This window comes from Orbicella faveolata, unplaced genomic scaffold (assembly GCF_042242905.1).
Source record: "Orbicella faveolata isolate gen_17 unplaced genomic scaffold, um_ofav_v1 contig_26, whole genome shotgun sequence".
In the NCBI taxonomy this organism is placed as follows: Eukaryota; Metazoa; Cnidaria; class Anthozoa; order Scleractinia; family Merulinidae; genus Orbicella; species Orbicella faveolata.
Genome location: NW_028301554.1, coordinates 4,857,501 through 4,880,341, shown reverse-complemented (window position 1 = coordinate 4,880,341; position 22,841 = coordinate 4,857,501). Strand labels below are relative to the sequence as shown.

At 39.2% G+C, this 22,841-nt stretch overlaps 2 long non-coding RNA genes across 4 annotated transcripts; one reads left to right on the top strand and one right to left on the bottom strand.

The window, feature by feature from the left end:
• Positions 1–4,803: 4,803 nt before the first annotated feature.
• On the bottom strand, positions 4,804–12,963 carry LOC149107762 (uncharacterized). The gene is made up of 4 exons (XR_016209109.1): positions 11,974–12,963; positions 9,066–9,121; positions 7,618–7,682; positions 4,804–4,870 (listed from the first exon to the last, which is right to left on the bottom strand). It is a non-coding gene; the product is annotated as an uncharacterized LOC149107762 (long non-coding RNA).
• A 6,691-nt stretch (positions 12,964–19,654) lies between these two features.
• On the top strand, positions 19,655–21,177 carry LOC149107761 (uncharacterized). 3 transcript variants are annotated; one of them, XR_016209249.1, is made up of 4 exons: positions 19,655–19,743; positions 19,997–20,275; positions 20,675–20,814; positions 21,073–21,177. It is a non-coding gene; the product is annotated as an uncharacterized LOC149107761 (long non-coding RNA). The 3 variants fall into 3 exon arrangements; XR_016209248.1 differs by lacking the exons at positions 19,655–19,743; positions 19,997–20,275 and adding an exon at positions 20,307–20,353; XR_016209247.1 differs by lacking the exons at positions 19,655–19,743; positions 19,997–20,275 and adding an exon at positions 20,307–20,353 and having other exon boundaries at positions 20,675–21,177.
• The last annotated feature ends 1,664 nt before the right edge of the window (positions 21,178–22,841 follow it).

Sequence of the window (22,841 nt, the reverse complement as noted above, 5' to 3'; positions counted from 1 at the left end):
CGCTGTCGCTCGGTCAATACGGTAGGCCGAGGTTTGAGATTTTCCCGTAACGACCGAACGGTCGAGGTTATTAAGTTGTTTATTATATGGCTCACGAATTGAAGAAAAGAAAAATTATTCGAGCGGAAGTCGTCAATTTACATCCGGCGATGCGCGCGTTTACCGATTCATTCATCGTCTCAAACCCAGAGCAAAGCTACACAGTCAGTGAACTTCACTACTGTAATTCTTTACGGGAAAAATGATTGTCACAGCCCTCAAAAAGGTATTTTAGTATCGTGGAGCCACAACTTGATGAGGGAGTTTTTCCAACTTTTGTGGCGAAACGTCAACGCATATAGAAAAGACAGAAAGTGCTTCAAAATGGTCCAAACCAATGGTCTTTCGGTGAAAGAAAATACTAATGCTTCAGAATGCACTGCTTAGAATAACTCGATCTTCGCATTCGCTTTCGACAACATATCTTGGCCATCTTCATTCTGGACTTATGAATGAACTTTTCAAGCCTTGTGAGCGTCTAAAACTTCCTGCAGGTATCAGAAATACTGCTACCGACAGAAACCGCCCGATTGTTTACATCTGATGATCCTGGAAGCTGATTTTCACTCTCTTGTGTTGAAGCGAGGGAATCTATTTGATGAGAACTGAAACGGAGTTCAATATTTCGGTAATTATTGTGACTAAGATGATAACTTATAAGTTTCTTCGTGGTTTTCTGCTCAGGATACGTGACACATCTGCCGATGGTGTTTTTCACTTAGCGATTTTAGCTTTACTCAACACTCGGCAAACTTTGATTGCTTTTCACTAGTGCTCGCCAAGGTTACCGGTAAGTCAAAAACGACTTCTATATAAATTTTAGTAAGGAAAAATCCCTAAACTTTTAGCTACCCGGAATTAAATTTACCTCTCTTACTGTTTTTAATCGGCTTTCATCGTTTCAATCCGCTTGAATTTTCCGAGCCGGGCTCTTCCTAATTTGCATAATCCGTAATCGGCCCGTGGGCATTACGAGAGAATAATGCCCTACAATTCAGTGACAATTAACAAATCAGAGCGCGCGTTATATCGCCTACAAACACAAGCCATATAATAATATAATTTACATTCCTCGATGAAACAACAAATGAAAGCTACTGCTATGGTTTTATTGTAAAACTGGAAGACCGTGAATTAACTTTTCGTCATTTTTCACTTTATAATGTACTTTGCACGATTTGGTCGATTTCAAACTCTCGTTTTCCCATGGTAACAGACATCAGAGCTGACAGAGCCAAAAACTTTGGTCTTAAGGTCATTCCACTGAAATAGAACCTGCCCTGAGATTTTTGTGAAACTTTGCCTTTTGATTGTTTATATTATAGGGACTTAAATTTTGAAATAAAAATGAGGGGTCCCCATTTTCGTTTAGAAGCAACAGCACCTTGTTTATACTCATATAAATCCTTATAATAGCACCATGATTGTAGGCACGATTGCTTGCTAAATTCAGGTTTCCGACGATTGCTTTTTGTTCTACACTGAGAATTGGTCCATATTTATTTTACGCATAGAAATTTATTACTCAATTCAAAACAACAGAAGGAAATGATAGGTGACCATACTCGTTTGCGAGAAAATGACGATTTACCTCTATGGCGAGGTCTAGCTGTAAAGAAAAAGCCGCCATTTTTTAATGCGCGCGCGCTAATCACGCGTGAAATTATGCGCAGTAGGGATGCGCAATGTAATACTGGGGAATGACCTTAACTAGCGAACGGTGGAGCTTGCAATTAACCGTCACTTCTTATGGTCTGAATGTCGTGGCTTTCATAATCGAGCCAGATATTATTCTAACTGGTTAGGATAGAAACCAGACGATACAAAGTTAGCTAGAGCTGTACTTACCACGGTGGAACATGCTTTGGAAAGTGAAACTACGAAAACCGCTTGAGGGGTTCTCGATGAGATTCTGATTATCAGACACTGATTATCATAGTACGTCAAGCATGGAAGATGTATTTCGAAGTTTCTGGAGTGTCAAAACATAAGCTTGGCGGGATGCGAGATGAACTGAAAATCCAGCGGGATGTGGAATCCGGGATGCAGGATTCGGGATACTAAAGATATCTTGGTCTGAGCAGCATTTGCTCGTTTCAACCAGGAAGCGCGGGATAAATTTAAAATTTAGGGACGGAATGCGGGATGAACAGCTGCAAATCTCGGTTACAAAGTGATTGGAGGAATTAATTTACCTTTTGTGAGTGCTCGGAAACACTAATGAGTTAAAGAGAAAAAATATTTTTAAACAGCTTGCCAATCGTGTTTTGGTCACACCGACGTCGCTACTTATAACTGGTTTTGATTAGACTTTAAATACATGACGTCAGTGGTAAGTGGTTAGCTTCGACGTTGCGGTCACAAATTCTCTCAGGTTCTGGCTTTGCATTGAAAAAGGAAATTGACTGTGAACAGTTTACATCATTATTTCAGTCTGCTATGAATATATTGTAACTAAGGTAAAATTATTTTTTATACTCACTAGCTTTGGTGAGTCACCAGAGTGAAACCAAAACCGATGCGCGTCAATAACAGTACCTTCTCTCCTAAAAAGTAAGCAAAAAGGGAAAGGTAAACAAATTTTTACTACAAAAAAAAAAAAAAAACGGTGATTCCAAACAATCATTTGCGTGACTTAAATTTTCGCGTGACTCATTGTTAAAGCTTACAGCAGGAAGAAAATCAGTTACGCGATTCATGCAAGTCTCTTCCAGTGTAAACTAGATCACGCTAAATGTACATTTACACTATAAGTTACACACAGCTTATAGATTATAAAGTTACCGTGTTCAGTTTTCTGATGAAAGTGAAACCACAAGAGGTAGAGACTAAAAATACACTGAAGCAGTTTGTCTACAAGACAGTAGGAGGTTCGATGGGAAGTCAACATAAATTAAATTAAAACAAAGTGTTTCAAATGTTGTGCATATAAATCAAATGCTAGATTTCGAAAGTAAGTTACATTTTTTTTATTCCCATTCTTTGTTAAATAATGCATGACGATAAAGTCCAATAGCTTTCAAAGCATATTGGGCTTTTCACTATGGCTAATTATCGGTATAGTAGTTTTCAAGCTAGACAAAGTTCTTTGTTGTCTGTTGTTGTTCGCTCTTTGGCTTAACTGTGCATAAAACACAATTGCTGTAAACTCAGTTCTGTCTTATAGATTAGCCACAGAAACGTTCTGGTTATGTAACTAATGCACTGTGTATGATCGCAAATCGAAAGCTCGTGCCCAGTCCTGAACCTTCCAATATAAATGTTAGTATCTTTGTTTGCTTTTTTGAAGCTTCTTGGGCTTGAAAACCAGACCAGTTTACTACTAAACTCTGTGTTGGCTGATTAATAAAATTTACATTCCACGCTAGTTCCTGTCATAGACAGACTGACTTTGCTCTGAGGAGAAATAAGACAACTAGTGAAAGCTACTTTTGCCATCGTTCTGTTGTAAAATATGGAAGACTGTGGATTAAATTTTCGTCAGTTTTCGCTATAGAATGTACTTTGTACGATTTGATTGATTTCAAACTCTCGTTTCTCGATGGCAACAGACATCAGAACTGACAGAGCCACAAACTTTGTTGTTTACTACCTAACAATAGAGCGTGCAGTTCATCATCACTTTATGATTATCTGAATTTCGTGGCTATCATAATACAGCTATATATTACTTTAACTAGTTAAGAGAGAAACCAGACGATGCAAAGTTAGTTAGAGCTGTACTTACCACGTCGGAACTTGCTTTGGAAAGTGAAACTACGAAAACCGCTTAAGGGTTCCTAGAAATTTCGAGAAAACACTGATTATCATGATGCGTCATGGATGGGAGATGTATTTCGAAGTTTCTGGAGTGTCAAAACGTCAGCTTGACAGGATGCGAGATAAGCTGAAAATCTAGGCGGGATGTGGAAAGCGGAATTCCGGATGAACATATCTTGGCGTGAGCAGCATGTGCTCCGTTCAACTAGGAAATGCGGGATACATTTTATATTGAGGGGCGGGATGGGGAATGAAAAGTGCAAGTCATGGCTACTTAATGACTGGAGGAATTAATTTAGCTTTCTGGTGTGTCTGTAAACACAAATGAGTTAAAAAGAAGGAGGTTTTAAAACAGCTTGCCAAACGTGTGTCGGTCACACCAACGTCGCTACTTATAACTGCTTTTGATTAGTCTTTGAACACATGACATCAGAGTTAAAAGTAGTTAGTGATTAGCGTCGACGTTGCGGTCACAAATTCTCTCAGGCTCTGACTTTGTGTTGAAAAAGGAAATTGACTGTGAACGGTTTACATCACTATTTTAGTCTACTACGAATATGTCATGTCAAAATTAAATTACGTAAATCTTTGTATTTTAGGAATGCACGTACGTATTTTGAACGAGCTTGTACAGCTCATAGACGTGACGTGTCTAAATAAAGTTTGCATTGTATTGTATTGTAAAGCTAAAATTATTATGCATACTCACTAGCTTCGGTGAGTCACCTGAGTTAACCAAAACCAATATGCGTCGATAACAGGGTATTTTCTCCTGAAAAGTAAGCAAAAAGGGAAAGTTGATTGAATTGTTCCTGCAGAAAACGGTGATTCCAAACAATCATTTGTGTGACTTAATTTTCTGCGTGACTCGCTATCGGCGCTTACAGCAGGAAGAAAATCAGTCACGCGATTAGTGACGTCTCTTTAAGTGTACACTCTAAATCTTGTGTACACGCACGCGACTAGTCACAAATAGCTTACAGTTCATAAACTTACCGTTAGAGTATGTCAGTCTTCTCATAAAAGTGGAACGCAAAGTGATAGAAACTGAAACAGCTCTGAGGGAGTTTCCCTACAAGATAATAGGAGGTCCAATAAGAAGTCAAAACAAAAGAATAAAAACATTCGAAAGTAAGTTACATTTTTCTATTCCCATACTTTGTTGAATACTGATGGTAAAGGATAATAGTTTTTAAAGCATAGTAGGTTTTTTAACATAGCTAATATTCAGTAAAATGGTTTTTACTTAGAGAAAGTTCTTTCAATTGTTGTCTGTTGTTGTTTGCTCTTTGGCTTACCCGTGCATAAAACACAATAGCTGTTAACTCAGTTCTCTCTCATAAGTTAACCAACAGAAACGTTTCGGTTATCTAATTAATACACTGAAAGAATGAAAGATGCGAGTGCAGCTATAACACTATTAGAAAATATCTTTTATTATTTGATTGCTACTGTTGGACATCTATTACCATGTAATTAATACACTGTTGAAAGATTTTACACAATCCTAGACCTTCCCCTATAAATCTTGCACTTTTTTTTTTTGGCTCTTTTGAAGCCTCTAGGGCTTAGAAACTAAGCTGATTAATATAATATAATTTGCATTTCACGCCGGTCCCTGTCATAAACAGACTGACTTGCTCTGAGACAAATGAGACATCAACGAAAGCTACTTTTGCCATCGTTCTGTTGTAAAATATGGAAGGCGGTGAATTGACTTTTCCTCAGTTTCTACTTTATAACGTACTCTGCACGATTTGGTCGATTTCAAACTCTCCTTTTTTTATGGTAACAAACATCAGAACTGACAGAGCCAAAAACTTTGTTGATAACTAGCAAGCGGTGGCCTAACGGGGCCTCGTTATGCAATTAACGCACTGTGTGTGATCGCAAAACGAAAGGTTAATCACAGTCCTGGACCTTCCAACATAAATCTTGGCATCTTTGTTCGCTCTTTTGAAGTGCCTTGGGTAAATTAAAAGCCACTCCAGTCTACTATTGAACGAGGCCCGGTTAGGGGGGTAACTATGTCCCCTGTCTGAAATTCGCCACCAGCCATGTCGGCATTTCGCAAGATTCCTATGTCGCCTGTCGGAATTTCGTCTGAGAGGAGTTGTGTCGGGAAATATGACCTCGTTATATTAAAACGAAACTGCACGTTTAACAAATCGTGATACATTTGTTAATTAAAAAAAAAACCGACACAGTGCTCTTAAGTCTCACGCATTAAGCATGAGGCGCACGCAAACGAATTCAATCTTGCGCTCTCACACTGAAACTATTATTTCTCACGCATTGAAGGTTCCTTGCTGTTTTAGTCAAGTACATATATAATTAAGTATCTCTTTGGATATAATTTACTCCTTGTACGCTTTGCACTTGCTTCGAACACTTTTCAGTAGTAGGACTGTTCTTATGCAGAGCCAGCATTTCTACGGTCAGTGGGTTTAATGATTACTTTATGGTTACTTTTAAAGCATCACATTTCGACTCAGAATGAAGGAAAAGACTTCTTAGCTACTTCAATTTTTCAAAATTTTCTAAGGGGCTGGGGGCATGCTGAAGGCATATTGGAGGCATGCCTTCTAAGGGCTTGGGCATGCTTTCGATCGCTGAAGTTGCTAACTTCCGAGGGGACGTGGGGGCATGCTCCCCCCGGGAAATTTTGAAATTAAGACGCTTGGAATTGCCAGTCAGTGTTTGGACCTAAAGTACAATCGAACCTATGATTATTTTTTACCATGTTTATGTTTAACAACCGTTCTTTAACTCAAAATCTCAACGGCCTCAATCAGATAATCTCTGCTATCTATAATCTTCCTTTGAATTTAGCGTAACCCTTATCTTCTGCTGAAGACGATAAGACCTTGGCAACTTTCCCCGGTCTCTCTTTTCCTTCCATAATGCCATTTTTGATAATACAGCTTCATATTCTTTTACTGGTGACCCGCTAATAAAAGTATGAAGCAGACCGTCGAAGATCTCTTTCCTTTTTCCTTAAGCGTGTTTTTAGGCGTTTGAGGGCACTGCTCACTCAGCTGATAGTGAGAAAAAATGCTCAGCAATGATGGACTCGATTTATTCGACATGGACGTTTTAGCATATATAAGAAAGACTGGGTTTCACGACCCGTCGACATCGCGCGTGAGAGAAGAAAACACATTTAAAACTCTGGAAATGCGTCTTCACTTCGACTCAGAGGTTTAAAACAATCACTGCATTCTCAATTCCGAAATTCGTTGTCGGTCTATCTTGCCATTGGTGTCGCTTTCCCTATTTCGCTGTAGTAGTCTGTCGTTCGTCGCCAATTCATAGCTCTGATGTCGCCGTTTCAAGGCCATGTCACTTGTCGGAATTTACCCCTAACAGGGTCTCTTGAATTCTGTGTCGGCTGAGATTATAGAATTGACATTCCAAGCCTTATTGTCATAGACAGACTGAATTACTCTGAAGAGAAATACGACAACTATTGAAAGCTACTTTTGCCATCGTTCTGTTGTAACATGTGGAAGGGCGTGGATTAACTTTTAGTCAGTTTCCACTTAATGATGTACTTTGTGCGATTTGGTCGATTTCAAACTCTCGTTTCCCCATGGTAACAGACATCAGATCTGACAGATCCAAAAACTTTGCTATGTAAAAGCAAACTATGGAGCTTGCAATTTTTTATCACGTTTGTGACTAAGGTCGACATTACGGTTACAAATTCTCTCGGGTTCTTTCTTTGCGTTCAAAAAGTAGATTGACTGTGAACAGTTTACTTAACGATATCAACCTACTATGAATAATAAAGCTTTTAGAATATTGATTTATACTCACTGGTTTTAATGAGTCGACCAGAATGAAATGAAAATAAATACGTGTCAATAACAGGACCTTTTCTTCTGAAAAGTGGAAAAGAAGGAAAAGTTAAACAAATTATTACTGCCCAATCAATGCTTGCAGACATTTATTCGCGTGACTCACTATTAGCTATAACTACATGAGGAAAATCAGTCACGTGATTCATGCAAACCTCTCCAAGTGTAAATTTAAAATATGAATAATGAACTAATTCCATGTTATATGTGCACTCAACGCAATCAGTCACGGGCAGGTTGCAGCTTATAAACTGACTGTATTCAGTTTGTCGATCTTAAGATAAAAGTGAAACCAAAAGTGCCGGAAACTGGAAAAAAAAACACTGTAAGAGTTTCCCTGTAAGGCAAAAGGAAGTCAAGGAAAAATGCAAACGTTTCAAACGCGGCTCAAAACAATCGAATTAAAACACTTCTTCGTAAGTGTGTTATTACGTTTTTTGCTATCTCGATCCATTTTTTGTCAACATACTAAGGGAATAGTCCAATAGCTTTAAAGGCATATTGAACGTGCGTCACTTCGTTTACAGAGGGATAAATGTTTCTGCCAAAATTGTTCCCAGTACAATCGAACTCCGCCTTATGGTCACCTCATTAAAGCGACCACTTTTTATGTCTCGGTGAAACGTCCATACTTTTCTTTATAAGAAAGCGCCAGCCCGCTAATACGACCAACAGCCACATTCTGAAATCCCAACATGTATAATCCTTGATAATTTTATCCCATTCAGTATACGGCCACTCAAAGAGTTATGTTCTTCTTTCTATTGTTAATATGGTATACACTGATTGAAATCTCTCTTTTTTTAATTATATTTGCATTCGGGATGTTTTTAAAAGAGCAGCTGTTTAGAAGTACAATTGTGATATGCATGTTATGACGTCACTTAAATTTAGACCAGTCATGAAATTTGACCCCACTCCATTAATACGGCCAAATTTTTATGATCATGGCCCGTTGGTGACCATATTAACGGGGTCCCACTGTAAAATAGCAAGGTATATATTTTTTCTTTCTCGTGATTATGATGACTAAGCACGCCTGTACGTGTCACACATTACAAGAAGCAGAGTTGATAGCTTTAATTTATGCTAACAGTGTCATGGCTAACAATGTTGTTTTGAAAGACCTGAACCATACCACTAATCTTTGGAAACTTCTGTGCAGTCGCTGTCGAATTGACGTTGTAGAATTTTCGTTTGTCTCATTCTACGAAACAGCATTTAGTTCATATCACTTTCAAAAAACAAAATGTAGATCGTAAACCGTCTGAATTTGTACAGAAGTAGAGTAGATTAATGAAGCCTAGAATAGAGAACGCAGCACGTTCTACAATAGCCTAGTTTTTGCTTGTTGCAAATAGGATGAACTTAGTGATCTACGCCTTCTATAAATTAATATCTACTCACCAGTCCGTCTGAATTAACAGGACGAATCTAGAATCAAACCGCGTCAACAACAGCAACTGTTTCAATGATAACAAAGAAGAAGTTAAGCAAGATTTACATCGACAAGCGTTACTTTTAGCGAGCGTTCAATTGCTTGATTGCATGTATTTTCTCGCGTGACTCATTGTTGAAGCTCGCAAACCAAATAAAGTTTGTCACGCGATCCATGCAAATTTCTTGCAGCGGAAATTATTCAATAATATTTAACAGTAATTAATACCGATCTTTCTGTCAGAGTTATAAGCTCATATTTGAAGCGCGATGAAAATTTACGGTGTTTAGTTACACCATCTTGACATCAACATGAAACCAAAACCAAGAAACTGAAATATATCAGTGAGAGAACTTCCCTGTGAGTTAGCACCAAACAATGGCACATACAAATAGAATAGCCTCGAAACAACTTAATAAAAGAGTTCTTCTAATGTGTGTTACATCCTTTGCTATCTTCATTTTTTTGCTGAATGTTGTTGCTGACCTCTTAATTCGACTTTGAGCTTCGATAATCGTGTTGCTAGCATATTGTACATCAATACACACAATCCAATGTCACAAGCAGAAACAACAGAGAAAACTACTCTCTTAAGTTCTATGGAGAAAGGTTGCCACTGTCTCTAGAAATTTTTCAACAGACGTTTCGGCTAATGCTTAAGCCTTCATCAGTGATATGAAAGGGAAGTTCGTTGTCATACGCTATTTAAGCTTATTCCCCAGTATTGCATTGCGCATCCCTACTGCGCATAATTTCACGCGTGATTAGCGCGCGCGCATTAAAAAATGGCGGCTTTTTCTTTACAGCTGGACCTCCCCATAGAGGTAAGTCGCCATTTTCTCGCAAACGAGTATGGTGACCCATCATTTCTTTTTCTGTTGTTTTGAATTGAGTAATAAATTTCTCTGTGTAAAATAAATATGGACCAATTGTCAGTGTAGAACAAAAAGCAATCGTCGGAAACGTGAATTTAGCAGGCAATCCTGACTACAATCATGGTGCTATTATAAGGATTTATATGGGTATAAACAAGGTGCTGTAGCTCCTAAACGAACAGGGGACCCCTCATTTTTATTTCAAAATTTAAGTTCCTATAATATAAACAATCAATGGGCAAAGTTTCACAAAAACCTCAGTACAGATTCTATTTCAGTGGAATGACCTTAAAGTAACGTAACGCCAAGCTTGTGCGCGTGACCATGTAATTCATGCTCGCGCGATGCCTTTGTAGGCTTCTGGAAGTACCTTTTTCCATGGAACTTATGACATCTCCTGACTACACGTTTTCCATTTTCAAACTACTCTCTATTGTCTACGTGATCGTTGCATGAGCTGATTTATGACCTTTGCCATGTTCTCAAATAAAAAAAATAACCACTTGCACAATAATTTCCTCGGCACTAATTCGTGAATCCGGGTTTTGAATTAAAAAAGCCAAACAAAACAAAACAAAATAAAGCGAAAAACTAAATGCAAATGCTAAATGCAACTTATGATTGTGGTTTCTGTAGGCAACCTCGATACATTTGGCAGCTTAACCGACAAAACCCAAAAACCTAGGATTAAGGACAGATAAGGGAACGCAAGAAAAAAAAGGTAACGCTTGGCGTTGTGTAATTCTTAATTATCATTTTCAAGACACGAGAGATTGCAAACTTTTATTTGTGTCCGTCACTAACTGGCCTACATAATGTAGTTTTCACGACTTGATTGATGACATTGATTAGTTTGGGATAAATCTTTCTTTTGTGATTTTATAAACATCCTTGCAGCTATTCTGTGGTCATGAGGGCAAACAATACTGCTATACTTGCCACAGAAAAGTTCTAGTTTCAAAAGTGAAGACTACGAAACATTCGGGTGTTTCCCGAAATTCCAAGAAAATAGATCATCATATCACGCATTTCTTTGTCGGTATTTGGGACGGGTTTAAAAAAGTATACAGGATGAAACTACCCTGTGGAAAGATTTAATTTGCACACTTCGGTAAGCGGGATGTGTGGCTATTTTATAGTTAATGGTGGGATGCGGAAAAATATTTCAAAAACCAGGAAATCGCATTCTCTTCGTGAACTCTACAGTTTTACCTAAAACGTCTCTAAGGAGCGTGAACTAGCTCAATGAGCATGGAGTGCTCCTCTAGAGGACAGAAAAATAAAATATAAAATAAACAGAAATATTACTACTACTGTTCAGAGTTTATTCGCTATCCTCGGTGCCTCCCTGGGTCCTCCCTCCCCCAGTAGGGTAACGTGAAGCGCGGGTGTCAATTGTTTCGTCTGATCCACTGAAGACACCCAAATTATCAATCGAAGAGAATCGAACTTGTCTCTGCCGAGCCGGGGCTAAATCAAGTTATATGCGAACGATTATCATGATTATATTCGAGTTTAAATGGTTAGTGATCTTGTGCCTGCAACGCATAGCACATTTGTATTAGTTTTCGCCGTTACAGTGAGCCCAGTATGCATACAGCTTTTCGTAACTGAAAGAGACCCGTTCTGTGATCGAGTAAGGTTCTACTTTGGCTTTGGCGATGAGCAACGTCCTTGTAAAGTGACTATCATAAAGGTGTGTTCTTGATCAATGACAATCTTATCTCAATCTCGAATGTATTCCCTAATAACCGGTTGGCAGACTTATACCATTATGAAGCACTAGCTAAAGCAGGTTACTAATAGACCGCAAGCAGATTAGTGCTGGCAAGAGGACTTCATTCGGGATATCTACACCGTAACAACTAGACTATACAATATCAGGAGCCCATTTGAGGACATGTTCATAATATACCGAATACGCATATGGATATGATATTAAACTGTTAACAGTGGAAGCCGAAATGATATAATGTTTAAAACAAAATAAAAACGAACTTACCGTTTCGCAGTAGCCAGTGTACAATGAGTCGTCCGTTCTTCGAAAGAAAAACTGCACAGGGGCGTGTATGCGTCATTGCTTATATAGCGTGTTATTCGCATAAATTATCGATCTATAAAACCAATTCAGTTTCAAAACATTTGATGTCACAAGCGGAAACAGAAAAATATGAAAAAGAAATTGTCGTGGGCACGTGAATTTTGCATAAGGGCATTATGACCTGTGCTCATGAATAGATTTTGTACCCATGAATGCGAAATGTCACAAATTTCCATTTTGGTTTCTGCAAACAACTCTCGAGACATTTATCAGCAAGTACGCCCCATAAAACGCAAGGCAGCGATTTGCAGACGCAATACTTTATAAAAACACAGAAGGGCGATCGATCTAGCAATCATGAACTTACAGTGTTAGTTGTGCGATCTTAAGATTAACTTCAAACAAAAGGCGATCAACTAAAATAACACGAGGGACTTCCCCTGCAAGACACAGGAGAAACAAGGACTGATACAAAACATAGTTAATGGAAGGGAATGGTTATGAACAACGACAAAGTTCTTTGTCGTATGTGTTTGTTCTTTTTTTTGGCTTTAACAGTGCGCAAAACAAAGTTGTTGTCTAATACTGACTGAAGAACTAACCAATAGAAACGTCTTTGTTACGTAAATCATGCATAGCTAGTGTATGAGCGCAAAACAAAAGATTGTGCACAGTCGTGGACCTTCCAACATAAATCTTGGCATTTTTGTTTGCTCCTTTGATATTTGCAGGCTTTATAGCTATTCTCATCTATTAAGGACTATGTACACACGGATTTAGGCACATTAACCAGAGAACCAATCATTTCTAAGGCGCGTTACATCCGTTGTCATGTTCATTCTTTTCTGAAAAAACAACAACAACAACAACAACAACAAGAACCGAGATACCCACGCGACGGCTTTCAAATTCATCACTCCATTTACTGTAGACTTCTTGATGAATGATACAATTGACTTTTCAGTTTCATGTCATGGTGCTTCACGACAAATAGGCGCAACTTAAACAGAACTGATATCGCTCGCCCTTTTGAAACTTCCATTTGCATTTAACACAAGTACGTTTGTGAATTTACTGTTTGCATCAGTTGCTATATAAAGTAGTTGACAAGTTTTGTTCGATGGCTTTCTTCCTCATTTACCTTGTAACCGACAGGCAAATTACAGAATCAACCATTTTCAAGTTTGCGATTAATCATTGTTTTGTGATTTAATAAATATTTGAACTATATCTTCTTTTCAAATGACAGGGTAAACAATACAACATTAGCTTCTTACCACATTAGAATTCCCTTTGAAAAGTGAAAACTACGAAACGTTCCGGTGTTTCCCGAAATATCAAGATAAAGAAGATCATACCACGCATGTGTTTGGCGGTATGTGAGATGAGTTTAAAATAATTACAGCGAGATGCGGGATGAAACTATCTCGGGGGAAACGTTATTTGCACTCATCGTCAAGCGAGAAGCGGGACTCTCTAAAAGTCAATGGCGGGAACAGCAAATCACACTTCCCCTGTGAACTGTACAGTTTCACCACATTGATATCTCTTAGCAGCTTTCATTAGCTCAAGGAGCACGAAGTACGCCTCCAGAGCCAGCCGTGTAAATTAAAACTGTTCAGATTTTACTGCTCGCTATCCAAAGTGCCCCCCTCTCCCTCCCCCCCCCCTTCCCCGGCAGGGTAACCTGATACGCGCGGAAGTAAATTGTTTAGTTTGATGAAAGAGGGATCCAAGCTGATATGTGCGAATTGACCAAAGAAGCAATTTCTATTTAGGCGACTTACATATCCTTTCTTTTGTTCATTCTTTTCTAAATGCAGACGAGAAAGCGATCCAACGGCTTTTAAGAGTGCATCCAAGATAGGACCAGGCAGGGGCGGCACAAGCTATCTCGCCGATTTCGATGAAACTTGGCCAGTTTGAAGGGGTCCACCCAAAACTACTTCAGTCTAAGTTTAAGGAAATTTGGTCAAAACCGGGGGGGAGTTGACCACCCCCCTTGTTTTTTTAACAAAATGACCAAAAATAACCCCAAAAATGGTAAAAAGTAAAAAGCTCTACTGCTATGAGAATTCAACCAAATCTTTTCAAATTTTCAGTGAATGTTGTCCTACCCAAAGACAATCTATTGTCTACGTTCCGTCCTTCTTTGACTAGTTCCTATTACACAAGTCGTCTCAGACAAGACCCCCCTCTCACCCAATAGTGAAAACTGTTAAAATACCCAAAGTTTAAGGCAAAGTATCTCCAATGGCGGAGCATGCTTCAAATAACGGAGCATGCCGTCTGAAAGGTGGGACTTCATACTAACATTATCTGCAAAAAAATCTTTGGGCAGTCACTGAACTATTCCACAAGAGGGCTGCAAACACTTCGTCCACCACAGGGTACCGGCGTCAATTTTTTTCATTATAACGCGCAAATTCGGTAATTATGACACAGCAACAGACAGAAAATGTCACAAAATGGTTACACACCATATACTTTAATGAAATAGAACCATTTCTATCTAATCGCTCAAAAAAAAAAAATCGCCCACCACAGGGTAGCCACGTCAATTTTTTTTCCTTATAACGCGCTAATTCGATAATAATGACATAGCAACAGACAGAAAATGCCGCACAATGGTTACACACCATAAACTTTAATGAAATAGACCCATTTTGAAGGCTTTTGTTTGTCCTAAGCCATGAAAATAACAATCGGCGGCTTAATGATGGCCTCTATTATTGTATAACTGAACTATGTGACAGGACTTACTCTTCGCTAAGTTAAACACGCGAGTCACAGAACACTATTAAAATGCTTACATTGTCCCTATTTGAACGTTAGAATGATTGTATAATGAAATTTGCTTTTGTTCGTCTAATAAAGGAATAATATAATTGCCTGAAACTTGCACAACTGACATCGCATCTTGATACAGTGTTGATACAGAAAACGTTATCAAAAAGACCTCGCTCTACTGCAAATATATTGATTGGCTTACGTCTCAATGTTGATTGCCTAATATGCCTAAAAAGAAGAAAAGCGTTTGGCTGTAAAATAATCCCACACCATAAACTTTAATGAAATAGAACCATTTTGAAGGCTTTTGTTTGTCCTAAGCCATGAAAATAACAATCGGCGACTTAATGATGGCCTCTATTATTGTATAAGCACTCGCAGGGCTTACTCTTTGCTTAGTCAAACACGCGAATCAAAATGCTCACATTGTCTATTTGAACGTTAGAATGATTTTATAATGAAATTTGCTTTTGTTCGTCTCATAAAGGAATAATACATTTCCTTGAAACTTCCACGCCACATCACATCTTGATGCAGAAAACTTTATCAGAAAGACCTCGCAATTCTGAAAACAATATCAACTGCATGTTTTTGTGACCTGAGCCCTAAAGAACTGTCCCTTGGAAAAACTATTAAAGAGAAAAGTCAAAATAAATATGAATAAGCAGATAAACACTCTGATCGAAAGTGAAGTTACAGCTCTAGCTCCCTCCTGATTTGAAGCCGTGTTCTAATGATGAGAGCTTCAGCCACGTACGGGTCTTCCTTCTCATCTTCGCTTTCTGCTTCCTTGGGTACCGGTTCTGCCGGTGCTGGCCTCGCCTCCTCTGATCTATGAAGAGCCCCACTCCTGTTTAATGCGGCCAATCTACTGTAATTTCTGGAAATCTGGGTAGATGTCAGCCACTCGTCTTTGGTGAACACCTTCGTTTCCTCAGCGGTTTGCATGGACCTCATTCGTGCTGCTATATCCTCAGCCGTTGCTTTATTCCCAGTGTCCTCTCCTTGAGGAATACTTCACGCAAATATTGGCGCACTTTGGTGGTGAAATGAGCAGACTTCTTGGTCTTTTTTAGTGCCCAGCCCATGTCAGCTGTTGGCGGTGCGTCAGTTTCGACTGGCTGGAGAAACTGAGGCAGATGCAGATGTGGGCGGATGAGCTGCTTCCATGTAGCTACCAGAAATTGACTTGCACGTCTCTGCCCACTTTTTCTTTATCACGTTGTACGTGGACTCTTTCTTTCTCTCTCTAACGCCAGAAGGTGTTTCCCGGCATCAGGGTGTCGCTGAAGGCTGCTGTGACTTTGGTAAACCTTAATACAACCCTCCTCTGGGCAATGAAAGACCACACTCTCTTCTTCTTCGAGCTGAAACCCTTCTACGGCTATAGGCTTCATTGGAGGTACTGCAGGCTGCTTCTCCCTCGTGCTGGAAGGGGCACGGAAGACACCAGTCAGCATGTCAGGACTATTGAACGCCTGGTAAACTTGTAAGTTGGTCGGGCCTTGAGAGGTGGCGAAAAGAGCCTGCGACGCCGCGGAAAAAACCTTTCGAGGTCCGACATTGTGGGCCCGACAAGCGATGATCAAAGACTGTGTGGCACTAAGCGAGTGCTTGGTCATGTTTTGGGACCTTTCGTCAACCTTGCGCATCACTGAGTAGCAACCTTTGATGCCCCACTGCCAGTCGATAGCAGCTTTCATATCACTGGCTGTCCTGACGTCATTGTCCACATTAATGTAGCACTTAATATTCAGGGCGGCAGCTCGGCGGCCACAGCCCAGCTTAGGCCTCACTGAAGTCATAACGAGCTGTGCGGACACTAACGCGCTGTGCAAGACTTGGAAGACTGAGAAGAAGAAATGCGCAATGATAACAGCCTGCAATATAGTCACTGTAGCTTTTGAGAGAAGTGCCCTGCTTTACGCCTCTCCTGGGAAAAATGATCGATTAGGAGCAGGAGCCTATGACCTCGGGCTCCTGTGAGAAGGTAATCTAGCTAACATACAAAAAAAGAAAACAACGGAAAGGCAAACTGACTTGGAAGATTTCAAAATAGAATAAAACTGTTGTAGATCAAAATTCACCACACAATTGCCTATTTGTTTGTTTTTCTTATCCGAAATAAATATTATACCCTATAACTTATAACTAATTTCTTACAAGATCTTCCATCCTCCCCCCTTCCCACAAAAAAGAAAGAAAGAAAAAAGAAATTCCTTTCCCACTCTAACATTGCGTTTATCAATAAAACAATAGACCATTTTACAGTTGTGTGCTCAGTGACCTGGCCTTTGAATGGCAGCGAGGCTGGAGTTGACCTTGTTTTGATACAGACCTCACTGCTTTTGTTGTGTAAAACTCAACTAATTGACCTCGCTCCCAATGTGTGGCTTCATAGCTCAGTTTGTAGAGCATCGCACCGGTATCGCGGAGGTCACGGGTTCGAATCCTGTTGAAGCCCTGATTTTTTTCAGGCTTCTTCTTTCCAATTGCTACGGCAGGAATACAGCTCAAGGAATCTGGAATCCCACTAACGATTGAAATCTGGAACCCAAGTTCCACTGACAAAGACTGGAATCCGAAATCCACTGCGTGGAATCCAGAATCGAAACATGTCTTGATTCCCTTACATGGGGCGAAACCACCAAGAAACCAAAGCATGCATAAGAACCGTATTTACATTTAGTGGCCATGCTTTCCTGAGCCTACGGGAACCAAAACGTCCAACGTTTCCTTTATCTCTTTCGAAATTTTCAAATTCACCCTTCTGGATACTTTACCCTTACGGCGACCATGCAGCGGATGCTGGCACTTTCTTGAAGGACATTATTTTACTCCAAGTAAAGCGCGATGCTCTGGGCAAATAACCATATCCTCACCCTCCTCATCAAACAAACTGACACAGGCAAGTATCATCTCTCTTTCAGAGGCTACACATGATTATGTTGTTTGTAATTCTCTCAAGTGCGCCTTTACATCACTGACGAAAGAATTCAAGGGAAAAAACTGCGAATGATATAAAACACTTTGAAATATCATCCATGCACGTGCACGCCTTTTCGTAATCAACAGTCTATTTATAGAAAGCCAGTGAATCTTTTGATGTATCTGGGCTATTAGGTCTATTACATATCCTAAGCCCCAATTCAACATTTAGTATCGCCAAACCGTTATACATGTACTTCATATTTTAGAAGAAAACAAAACAAGTCGATTCGTGCGCATCAATTTGTATTTTTAGGGCGAAAGTTTGTTCTCTTTGTAGTTATTATGGCAGATCAAATCAAGCTATCAAATTACAAATATGTAAGCGCTTGCCAGGAAGTAATTTCCAGGGATTATTTTACAGCCAAACGCTTTTCTTCTTTTTAGGCATATTAGGCAACCAACATTGAGACGTAAGCCAATCAATATATTTGCAGTAGAGCGAGGTCTTTTTGATAACGTTTTCTGTATCAACACTGTATCAAGATGCGATGTCAGTTGTGCAAGTTTCAAGCATATATATTATTCCTTTATTAGACGAACAAAAGCAAATTTCATTATACAATCATTCTAACGTTCAAATAGGGACAATGTAAGCATTTTAATAGTGTTCTGTGACTCGCGTGTTTAACTTAGCGAAGAGTAAGTCCTGTCACATAGTTCAGTTATACAATAATAGAGGCCATCATTAAGCCGCCGATTGTTATTTTCATGGCTTAGGACAAACAAAAGCCTTCAAAATGGGTCTATTTCATTAAAGTTTATGGTGTGTAACCATTGTGCGGCATTTTCTGTCTGTTGCTATGTCATTATTACCGAATTAGCGCGTTATAATGAAAAAAAAAATTGACGTGGCTACCCTGTCGTGGGCGAATTTTTTTGTTGTTGTTGAGCGATTAGATAGAAATGGTTCTATTTCATTAAAGTGTATGGTGTGTAACCATTTTGTGACATTTCTGTCTGTTGCTGTGTCATAATTACCGAATTTGCGCGTTATAATGAAAAAAATTGACGCCGGTACCCTGTGGTGGACGAAGTGTTTGCAGCCCTCTCGTGGAATAGTTCAGTGACTGCCCAAAGATTTTTTTGCAGATAATGTTAGCATGAAGTCCTACCCTCGAAACAGTATGCTCCGTTTTTTGAAGCATGCTCCGCCATTGGAGATATTTTGGCCTAAACTTTGGGTATTTTAGCAGTTTTCACTATTGGGTGAGAGGGGGGTCTTGTCTGAGACGACTTGTGTAATGGGAACCAGTCGTAGAAGAACGAAACGTAGACAATAGATTGTTTTTGGGTAGGATAACATTCACTGAAAATTTGAAAAGATTTGGTTAAATTCTTATAGCAGTAGAGCTTTTTACTTTTCATCATTTTTGGAGTTATATCAGTCCGGGATCGTTATCAGATTTGATAACCATGTGACGTCACAACATGGTGGCCATTTCAAAAACCGGGAATTTTCGTATTCACTTCGCTTTGCTCGTTATTTGTTCGATTATACTCGGGTAATTTACCCATAATTCTATTCGATAATTACCAGAAAAGAAGGAGCCTCACGTGTTTTGAAAATGGCGGTTGAAGACCAGCGTAAACGATGTAAAATGCTACTCGTAAAGTGAAACAGCGCTTGCAATTTTGCATCCAAACCTGGTATGTTTTTCATTTTGTCATTAGATTTAAGTTACCTGGAGATTTTTGCGAAAATCACAAAAAATATGTCGTTAATCTTCACGCCATATTCTTGGGATTTAACGTGTTTTTAGTGTTGTGTACGATCTGTGAAAAAAGTGCACGGGGGTATTTTGATTTGCGATGTGTTGTTCGTAACGGCGGCCATATTTACAGCTGTAGTCGATATGTTCCAAGGTATTGAGATGGCGGATGCTGGTACCCATAGAATCAAAATAGCAAATTTATGTCGATTTTGTGGATATAGCTTGGTCATTACATAGGGTAGGTTTATTGTTGTCGAGTTTTGCAGCATAAAATTTTCGTTCCTTTTAGGCCTGACAGACACGCACCATTCAACTTTAAGAATTACTGGTGGCGAAATCAAGGGGTACGTAAAAGTAACTTACATAAATCATCTAAGCCCCTTGAGAAAAAATTATAGCTCTTAGTGAGTCGCTCGATTCATGGTACGGCAGTCCAGGTGGTCGGGAAACCACTTGCGAATCTAACATTAGTTGTTTATTTTCTTTTGAAGGGTTACCATGAGGTCAAAATCAAGGGGCCAGAAGGAACTCTTTTTCATGTCCTTCCTGAAAATTGGAAACAAAGACTCGTTCGCACTTCGTTTTTGCCGGAAATTAGAGAAATACCCGAGACACTTCTAGACGTGCCACAGTCTGGTATCCAAGAGCGCTAAGAAAAATTACACTTTGAGAGAAGTTGCTGGAAGACAGATAGGCCGGGTGCAATACTTCATAAACAGGGAACTAAAACACCTTTCGGACTGCGGGAAAATCGACAATCACGTTAAAGGGTAAGTTGCATATATTTTAGTGTCAATTTCAACAACTCGCGGTCCTGAAATATTTTCCGGAAATGCCGGCCAAACTAGGTCAGTTTTCTGGCACACCAGTCGTTATATAATGAAGCTTATTGTTGGATGTAGCGAGTGAACTATGGTACGAAAACATATTACTTGAATTATAGTTTCTATTATATGAATCGGTCATTAAAAGCGTTTTTCCATATCACCGAATGCACAACAATAGACTACTGATCTACAACTAAAACAATTTTTTTCCGGAAATGCCAAGACTTCCAAGTTTACTGTCACATCTCACGACATAAATTGTTGCATGTACCCATTCCACTGAACGGAGGTGTATCACGAATTAAAGTAAATATACCTGCTATATTTTTGTTGTTGTGCCAGAACCATATCAGGCGAGCCCACAACGACAAAGAGAACTCCAGTGCATCAAAGATGGAAACGAAATGTACAATACGGCAGAGGAGATTGAATTAGCAATCGCAGAAATGGAATTAGGCGTGGGATGGGATATGGCCATCGAGGTAAGCTATTCTATCTTCAGTATATCTGGACAGAGAGTCGACAGAGGGAGGGTCGCGAACTGTTTCGATACTGTTATTTCCATTTCATAGTAATGAATCATAGTAGGAGATGTTTCGGTCCTAACCACGCTTCGCTCATGCAAATTGAATGAAATTCAGTTACAGCTCTCCGCTTAGAATATAGAAGCAACTTGTTCAGTGTCAATTTGTGAACTCAAGATGTATTTACTGTTAGTGTTTCGTTTATATTTTATACAGACTGTTGAACAGCCAGCTTCGCCAACTACCTAGAAAATGAAGCCTGAGTGAAAATAGAAGCTATCATATTAGTATCAATAAACAACGCTTTTGTGAACAGAATAACTGTTGTCTACCTTCGTGTGTTTTTACTCGGAACAAATATTATACAGTGTCTATCTGAAAATGAAACTTTTCGCTGTAGCTTTTGGACAAAGACAGTTTTCTTCCATACATCTCTGTTTCTATTCCATAATCCAGTAACCTATTGCGAAGCAAACATACAATTACAATTAAATGAAATTGCATTGTGATGTTGTGAAAAAAGTAACTCCTTTCATGGCAGCGCCCCGTCGACCGCCATATTGAACTATACACTGTTGCTACCAAATAATGTCACGTGAACGAAAACTTGCGCAGCGATTGGTTAATGGTTTGTTTTGGTCGAGGTTATCAAATCTGATAACGATCCCGGACTGTATATTTGGTCATTTTTGTTGAAAATACAAGGGGTGTGGTCAACTCCCCCCCCGGTTTTGACCAAATTTCCTTAAACTTAGACTGAAGTAGTTTTGGGTGAACCCCTTCAAACTGGCCAAGTTTCATCGAAATCGGCGAGATAGCTTGTGCCGCCCCTGCCTGGTCCTACCGTGGATGCACTCTTAAATTCATTGTTCCATTTTGTTGTGGACTCTTGATGGTACATTCGAGTTTCAATTTCAAGTAATGGAAAGAATAACGTGCTCTTATAACAAATGAGGCAACTTGAGAGGAACTGATATCGCTCGATCTTCTTCATTTACATTTCAAGATATTTAAGTTCGTGTATTTACTGTTCACATCAGTAACTACATAAGGTAGTTTGCTCGTTGTAATCCATGGCATTCTTCTTCCTTTCTCATGCGACAGATCGGCGAATTAAAAAACAAAGCTGGGGTTTTGATTCGGGACCTTCGCGTCTTAACCAATATGCCATGCAATTATTTCAAGGGATTTTCGTGATATCCCAAATGAGAAGGATGTACTTTAAAAGTGTTATCAGCAGAAGCCGAAATTATACATTGTTTGAAAGAAAATAACGACTAGCTTACCGTTGCACAGCCTTCCGTCCTCCTCAGGAAAAACTTGAGAGCCGGGACATCTACGTGTTACTGTTGATAATTTTGTTGATCGCATAAATTAATGATCTTTCTGTAAAACCATTTCAGTTTCACAGTATCTGACATCACGAGCGGAAACAACAAAAGAGATTTCTTTTTGTGTGTTCAGAGAATTAAAAAAAAGAAAGAAAGAAAACGCTTAGAATAATTTCGTCTTCACCAATGCATACATTTATTAATCAAGCTTTTTAAATTTCAAAGTGTTAAATGACAATTCGCTTTAGAAACGTCTGATCTCGCAGTCCTTTGCGGGACGGTTACTAGGGACAAGACTGCGAGATCGTTTCCAAAGTGGCTCATCTAACATACACGGAAGATCGTAAATTTATTATATGTGTCAGTCACTACATCAAGTGGTTTTCACGATTTGATCAATGCTATTCTTCCCCATTTCAATTGTAACAGGATGTCACATAAAGCTACAAAATAAGAGATAAGTTGTACTTACCACTGTGATGTTCGCATTAAAAAGGGTCGAAAGTGAAAACTACGGAACACTCGACGCTTTTCAGGAAATTCCGAGAAATGGGATGACATATTACGTAGGTTTTTGGTTGAATTCTGGATGGCCTTAATTTCGAGGCGGGATACGAAATGAAACTTTTTCGTCAGACCATGATATGCACTGCA